At 35.1% G+C, this 7,464-nt stretch overlaps 1 long non-coding RNA gene across 1 annotated transcript; it reads left to right on the forward strand.

Moving 5' to 3' along the window:
• Positions 1 to 332: 332 nt before the first annotated feature.
• On the forward strand, positions 333 to 7,220 carry LOC129321889 (uncharacterized). The gene is made up of 2 exons (XR_008596136.1): positions 333 to 622; positions 6,900 to 7,220. It is a non-coding gene; the product is annotated as an uncharacterized LOC129321889 (long non-coding RNA).
• Positions 7,221 to 7,464: the final 244 nt, after the last annotated feature.

Raw genomic sequence — 7,464 nt, forward strand, 5'->3', positions numbered from 1 at the left:
TGAAAGAAAGGTGGCGCTTTCAGGAGTTAGAAATGCCACCTCTTATATTTGTATTACTTATTTATTTTATAAATACTAAATATATATTATATACATTTATTACATATATTTATATAATAAATACATATAATATATTAAATTTTATTTACAAAAAATTAGTGAGAGAGGTGGCGATTGTCCATTGAGAATCGCCACCTCTCATTTTGTTGTTTTCCAGCAGCTTTTCACGTGGCTTTTCCCCCTCCTTTAGTAGCTTTTCAGTCATGGTCCCCCCAATGGCTCCCTCTTAATCCTTCTCCCTCACCTCGTGGTCCCGCCCCCACCCCCAACAGCTTCCAGTCGCCTCTTAGCTCCCCAGGCCACTGTCTTCTCTTAGCTCTCTGGCTCTCCCTTGTAGCTCTACCCCCACCCCAGCTCTCCCTGCTCTCAGCTCACCATGCCTCCCCCCACCTCAACTCTCCCTCTCAGCTTGCGGTGCCCCCCCCAAACCCCCTAGCTCTCGCCTCTCAACTCCTCATAGCTCGTGGTGCTCTCAACTCACGGTGCTTTCAGCTCGTCCTTCTCAGCTCGCTCACAACTTCTTCCTTCTTCCTCGCTTTACTCTCAAGCTCGTTAATGTAAAGTAAGTTCTTTCTCTCATATTTATTTTCCCATCTCTGTCTTTATATGCTATAAGGTCTCCCACAAATTTATTTTAATTTTTTTTATCTTGTGATCTTTATTTTTGCTCATGCTCATATTGATCTTTAACTTGTGGTCCCAACTTTGTTTCAGCTTGTGGTTCATCTTGTTTCATCCTCATGGTACTTTTTTTAATGAATTTTTGTAATTATAAATATATTATCATTTAATTTGATTTATTTATTTATCAACTATTGAATATTAATATAGTTATTGGGACTTAAATTTACTTAGATAATTATTCATTAATTACCAAAAATAATTTAATTTAATTTATTTGTTTATCAACTGTTGAATATTAATGTGGTTGTTGGGACTTGAATTTACCTAAAACAATTATTTTGCATGCGAAAAAAATGTTAAATTAATTCTTGATGAAATTACAATTATTAAATAGATTATTTAATACTTGAAATTTTTCATTTTTAGTTTGTCATGTTGCCAATTTTTTTTTTAAATGTCAAATTAATTTGTTCACATTTGTTCAAGTTTAAGTTGTCATGTTTTTAGTTAGCTAGATCGTATCCTAATTTAATTAATTAGTTGCATTAGATATCAATGGTTGTCTATTACTTGACTTTATGGATATAAATGAATATCAATAGGTAGAAGGTATGGATCGGAAGTGGATATTTGCTAATCGATTGTTAAAAGAATATAGGGATAGGGTGGAAGAGTTTATTACTTTTGCAGTTTAGCATGCGAAAGATTCAAATAAAATTTTGTGTCCTTGCTTAGCTTGTTGCTATGGAAGAAGAATTACTCAAATTGAATTGTTAGATCATTTAATATGTCATGAAATTGATCAAAGTTATATACATTGGCTAAGGCATGGAGAGAAAAATGATGTATCCGATAAAAAGGTGTATACCAGTAGGTCTTCTAAGAGAGAAGATGCATGCGATGATGTTGATAGTTATAGGTGTGAGATTGATCATCTTGATAAAATGCTAAATTTAATAGAGGATGATTTTTGTGATTGTCCTCAAATGTTTGAAAGGTTGGTAGGTGATTCAGAGAAACCACTATATCCTAGTTGTACTAAATACATCAGGTTATCAGCAGTTTTGATATTGTACAATTTGAAAGCTGCTTGTGGATGGACTAATAAGAGTTTCACTCTGTTGCTTGATACTCTGAAAGATATATTTCCTGTTGGTAATGAACTTTCTACCAAGACATATGAGGCCAAGCAAATGTTCTACTTAATTGGTTTGGGCTATGAGAAAATACATGCTTGTCCAATTGCATTTTTTTCGTAATGAGTATGCTTCGTTAAAGAAGTGCCCTAAATGTGAAGCATCACGATATGGAAAAAATCAAGTCTTATAAAGGCATATGATATTTCTTAAAAATTGTTTCACAAGGTGGCATTTGTTCTTATTTAAAATGCTACCTCTGTGAATAACATAGGTGGCATTTTAATGTGTAATAAACGCCACCTCTCTTGAGGTTTTTTAAATATTAAGCTGAGAGAGGTGGTGTTTGTAGAAGTACCCTCACTTTGTCATAAGTCTTGTGGCATTTTAATAATTAATGAAACGCTACCTGATACTTATTATAGCATTTTATAAACGCCACAAATAAAATTTTAAACACCACCAAAGGCTATTTCTGTAGTAGTGAATTTTCAAGCACAGGAAGATAGATCCAGCACCAGTAATTTACCCCAAAACGCTAAACCTCTTGATCTAGATTCTATTATGGATATAGTGGCAGAGAAGAAGTCATCATCAACCGATGAGCTAAACGTCGGATCTGATATCGAATCACCTTTCTAGGACTAGGATGAACATGCGCATAAGTAAGTGCTTCTAAAGACTTGTTTTGCTTATGTTTGCTTTCTTATGATAGTCGTCTTGGAATTGTTGGGGGGTTAGATGCCGTTCTTTTGCTTCTCTAATTAAAGAGATTGTTTCAAAGAATAAAATTGATATTTTGTGTCTTATGGAAACTTGTATTAGCAAGAACAGAGCAGATAAAGTAGTGAAAAAGTTAATATTTTCTAATTAGATTCAATTATAGGCCACTGGTTTTGCTAGAGGGATTTGGATTCTTTGGAATGCTTCTGAGTTCTTGGTTGGATATGTTCACTTTAATGTTCAAATGATTCATTGCACTATTACTGCTGTACAAAGACGTTCTTCTACTTTTATCACTTTTGTCTATGGTGAGACCTCTATCTCTAAAAGAAAACTTCTTTAGGATTCACTGATTGGTGTAGCGCAGGTATGCTAGGGTCTTTGGATGATTGTTAGTAACTTTAATACTTTCCTATCCCCTGAAGACAAAGTAGGGGGTGCAGAACTCTCCTTTCAATCCATAGATCATTTTTTAGAGTGTATCCAGCTTTTTACTTGGGAGAAGCAAGGGGGTGAAAGAAAGATTGGATTGGTCTTTTACTAATGTAGACTGGTTTACTACTTTTCCTCTATCCAAAGTTACACATTCACTATGGTACAAGTCTGATTATTGTGTTATTGTGATTTTTGATAGGCTGAAAACCTTTGCTGCCCCCTCAAACATCGCTTCCATTATTAGGCAACTTGAAACCTTGAAGATTCCTTCAAACCTATGGTTATAGAAGCATGGCGTAATAAAAATTAGGAAGAGGTTCTCAATCACTTTCAACAAACTACAAAGAAGTGGAATACTACAATTATTGGAAGTATCCCTTTTAAGAAGAGAAAATTAGTGAAAAGGCTTGAGGGTATTGACAGGGCACATACCATTAATCATAATGGTCTGTTTAAACTTGAAAAGTCTCTCTGGCAAGACTATATGAAACTTAGCAATCAAAAGGAGCTTATTTGGTTTCAAAAAGTAAGATATAAATGGCTGTAATTGGGTGATAAAAATTCTAGTTTCTTTCATGCCTATGATGTTCTCGAAAGGAAAAAGAAAAGAATACTTACACTTCAAGATGAGTCAGGAAATTGGGTTTTAGTTAAAGAAGATTTAAAGAGTATGGCGGGACAGTTTTTCAAAGGTCTATATACTAGGGATGAGTTGATTAATACCCCCAATTCTTGGAGTATTACTTTCCCCTAGTAACCTGTTGATTTGGAGAAATTACATAGACCTATTGATGATATTGAGGTTAAAAATGTTGCTTTCTCTATGGGTGCTTTCAAAGCCCTGGGACCAGATGGAATTCAAGCTCATTTTTTTCATACTCAGTGGAATTCAGTTAGTGGTAAAATTTGTGATTTGGTTAAATAGGTGTTCAGGGACTCGAGTAAAGTGAGGATCATTAATCAAACACACTTAGTTCTCATTCCTAAGGTACAACATCCCTCTTCTATTAAGGAATTCAGACCAATCTCCTTGTGTAACATTAGCTTCAAAATCATCACTAAAGTATTAGCTAATAGACTTAAATCTATCTTGGGGGATATTATCCAACATGAACAATGCAATTTTTTGGAAGGACGGTAAGGGAATGACAATGTGATCATAGCACAGGGAGCCATCATAACATGTGTAACAAAAGAAGCAAGAAATCTTATGTGGCTATCAAAGTCGACATGGAGAAAGAGTACGATTGCCTAGATTGGTGCTTTATTAAAAATACTTTATATAGCCTAGGAATTCAATCCGACTTTATCAAGATTGTCATGGAGTGTTTGTCCTCCACATTAATGAAAGTCATATAGAATGGGGAAGAATCTCAAGCTTTCTTTCCTTCAAGAGGAGTTATATAAGGGGACCTTTTAAGCCCTTATATCTTTGTACTATGCATGGGATGTCTTGGTTACCTAATTGGGGCACAATACGAGGAGTAAAAATAGAAGCCGTTGAAGTTTTCTAACTCAAGCCCAGCTATTTCTCACTTGTTCTTTGCCGATGGCCTTTTCCTATTTGCTAAGGCTACCATAGGTCAAATGGAAATAATCAGACAAGTTATGGATACCTTCTACAGGATCTCCAGTTATAAGATCAACTTAAATAAATCTAAAATGTTTCTCTCTAGGAATGTTCATTTTAACAGAGAACTTGAACTCAATCAGGTATTGGGAATTGGCCTCACATATGACCTGGGTAAATATTTGGGGGTTCCTATACTGTAGTCTAAAGCTATAAAAAGGACTATCAAAACAAGAAAAAAGCTCTCGTCTTGGAAGCGTATTTACCTCAACCTAGATAGTAGAACTATTCTCATTAAAGTCATGTTATTAGCTCTACCATCTTATCTTATATAAACTACCCTCCTGCCTAAGGGTTTGTTAAGTAAGATTAAGAAGATTAGCCACTCTTTCCTTTAGATTCAGGAAATTGATAAGAAAAAAATGCATCTAATCACATGGGATGTTATCAAGGAGAATAAAGAGAATGGAGGTTTGGGTATTAAAGATTTATACAGGCATAATAGAGCTTTTATAATGAAGCTATGTTGGGGTTTACTTACAAAATCAAATGCTCTTTGGGTGAAATGTTTATAAGCCAAATACCGATGTGAGGTCAATCAAATGCCTAAAGTCACCAAGAAACCTAATTCTTCTCATGTTTGGAAGGCCATGACCATTGTATGGGAAGATTTCAATGAGGGTATGGGGAAGCATATTAAAAATGGTATGAATACTCAGTTTTGGTTGGTCTTCTGGACTCATCTTGACCAGCCATTGATAACCTATGTAGATAAAAATTTTCATGACATCCATCCTCAAAGTATGGTGAAAGACTTTGTTACCCCTAATCACCACTAGAATTATAGAGCCTTGTTGCATTTCTTCCCCGAGTGGGTGGTTAGGAAAATATGTGTAACTTAGACTCCTTGTGTTGATGAGGACGGTGTATTTTGTTGGAGATATATTGGTGATGGTAGATTCAGTATTAGATCAGCATATAAATCTTTGCATGCCTCTAACCAGCAGCCTAACGATCCCCTATTGAAACAGCTTTGGCGATGGCCTATCCAAGAGAAAGTGAAACTATTCCTTTGGTAAGTGATCCACAGGAGACTTATCACTAACTCCTTAAGAGCCCAAAGAGGTCTTTTTAATAATGCAAAGTGTCCCTTTGAGTGTGATAGTGAGGAAAATATCCTTCACATTTTGAGAGATTGCTGTGTGGCCAAGGAAGTATGAAAGCTTATTATTTCTCTTGACCATTATATGTCTTTTCTTGCTATTGATAATTTGTAGGTTTGGATCTGAGAAGGCATAAAGAGACACTAAGGGACAACGTTCTTTAGAAGATGGCCATGGATCAAAATTTTTTACAATGTATGCTGGGTACTTTGGAAAAATAGATGTAGTAGAATTTTTGAGGGAAGACATAATATAGCAAATAAAATTATACATTTAATCTCTTTCGACTTAATGAAAGATACTAGCAATAGACGATACAAGCATTTGGTGATAAGCCAAATCCAGAGCAACAATCACTTTTAGACCAGACCTTGATATGACTTTGTACGTATGGGTGTCGATGCTTTAGTCAAGTATCTTAATTAAGCAGCTTGTGGTGGCGTGATCCGAGACTATGAAGGTCAATGGATCTTGGGTTTCAGCTATAGAATGAATCCTACTACTATCTCTATGACAGAATTAATTGTAATCAACTTAGGTTTAGTAAGTTGTAAACAGCATGGATATAACAAGATCTAGCTCTTTATTGACTCCTTAAAGGCTATTAATACCCTGCTTCAAGATAGTAGAAGGAATCAGGATTATGGCAACATTATTGACTTAACCAAGAAACTCATTTACTAGGATTGGGAATTAGAAGTTAACTATAGTTATAGAGAAAGTATGGAATGTGCAGATTTCTTAGCAAGACTTGGTCACTCATCTACTTACGATGTCACAACATATTTTAAAGCCCCGCCTGAGTGGGAACAGATCTTAACAAATGACTATGCAAATATGTTTAATCTTTTTTTATTGCAATGTTGTTTCAAGCTTAGCTTGCCTTGTTATTAAAGAAAAAAAGCTATACTACTTTAGCACTCAGTTTGTGTGCGACTCGGATTGACATCTCAATGTAGATCTTTCTAACCATCAAGTGAAGTTGGCCAAAAACTCGCAGATCTGAACACTTCATCATCGATGCGCCTTGGTCTCTTCGTCTCGAAGATTTGAACACTTCATCTCGTAGATCTGAACACCTTGTCTACTTTATCTTCGTAGATTTGAACACAAATTTTCTAAGAATTTGCATGGTAAAGGAGCCACTAGTATAATTTTTTGTATTCTGATTATGATTTTTTCTTTCAGGTGAGAAGAAATTATCAAAGGTGATAGTACTAGATAAGTAGAAAGAAGGTGCTAGCAATACTATTGAGGGCGGTGGCTAAAAGATCAACAAAAACAAGCTCCTCTCGAAGAACAGCACATCAAAATTCAATTTCATATTTTTATTTTTCCTTTCTTTTTTCTTATCGGGTATGTTAAAGGGATTCAAGAAGCATTTTATCATCATAAAGTTGGCCGGTTGTGTTTATGATTCTTACTATGATAGATGCTATTCTCAAACAAATGTTTTCATAATTTTACAAAATTATACAGGCGGTGAATGTCACTTATTATTGTGTATTATTAATTTATGCTTTATTTTATCAATTACATGTTGCAGACGTTGCGATTGTATCTCCTAGAGAGGGAAATATTAAGTTGTGGGTAGAATTGAAGTTATGACCCCTGCTTCTTTCTTCTCTCACTTTCTTTTAGGATGTTGTGATTTTACATATGCTCTTGTAATGCCTTTAACATCCAACACACCAACTAATTATATGCCACAACAATTTCTGTTAGTAGGTACTACGAAGTACTAGTTTGCTGT

The sequence above is a fragment of the Prosopis cineraria genome, unplaced genomic scaffold (genome assembly GCF_029017545.1).
Source record: "Prosopis cineraria cultivar Desert tree isolate PC_DT_omini unplaced genomic scaffold, ASM2901754v1 PC10, whole genome shotgun sequence".
NCBI lineage: Eukaryota > Viridiplantae > Streptophyta > Magnoliopsida > Fabales > Fabaceae > Prosopis > Prosopis cineraria.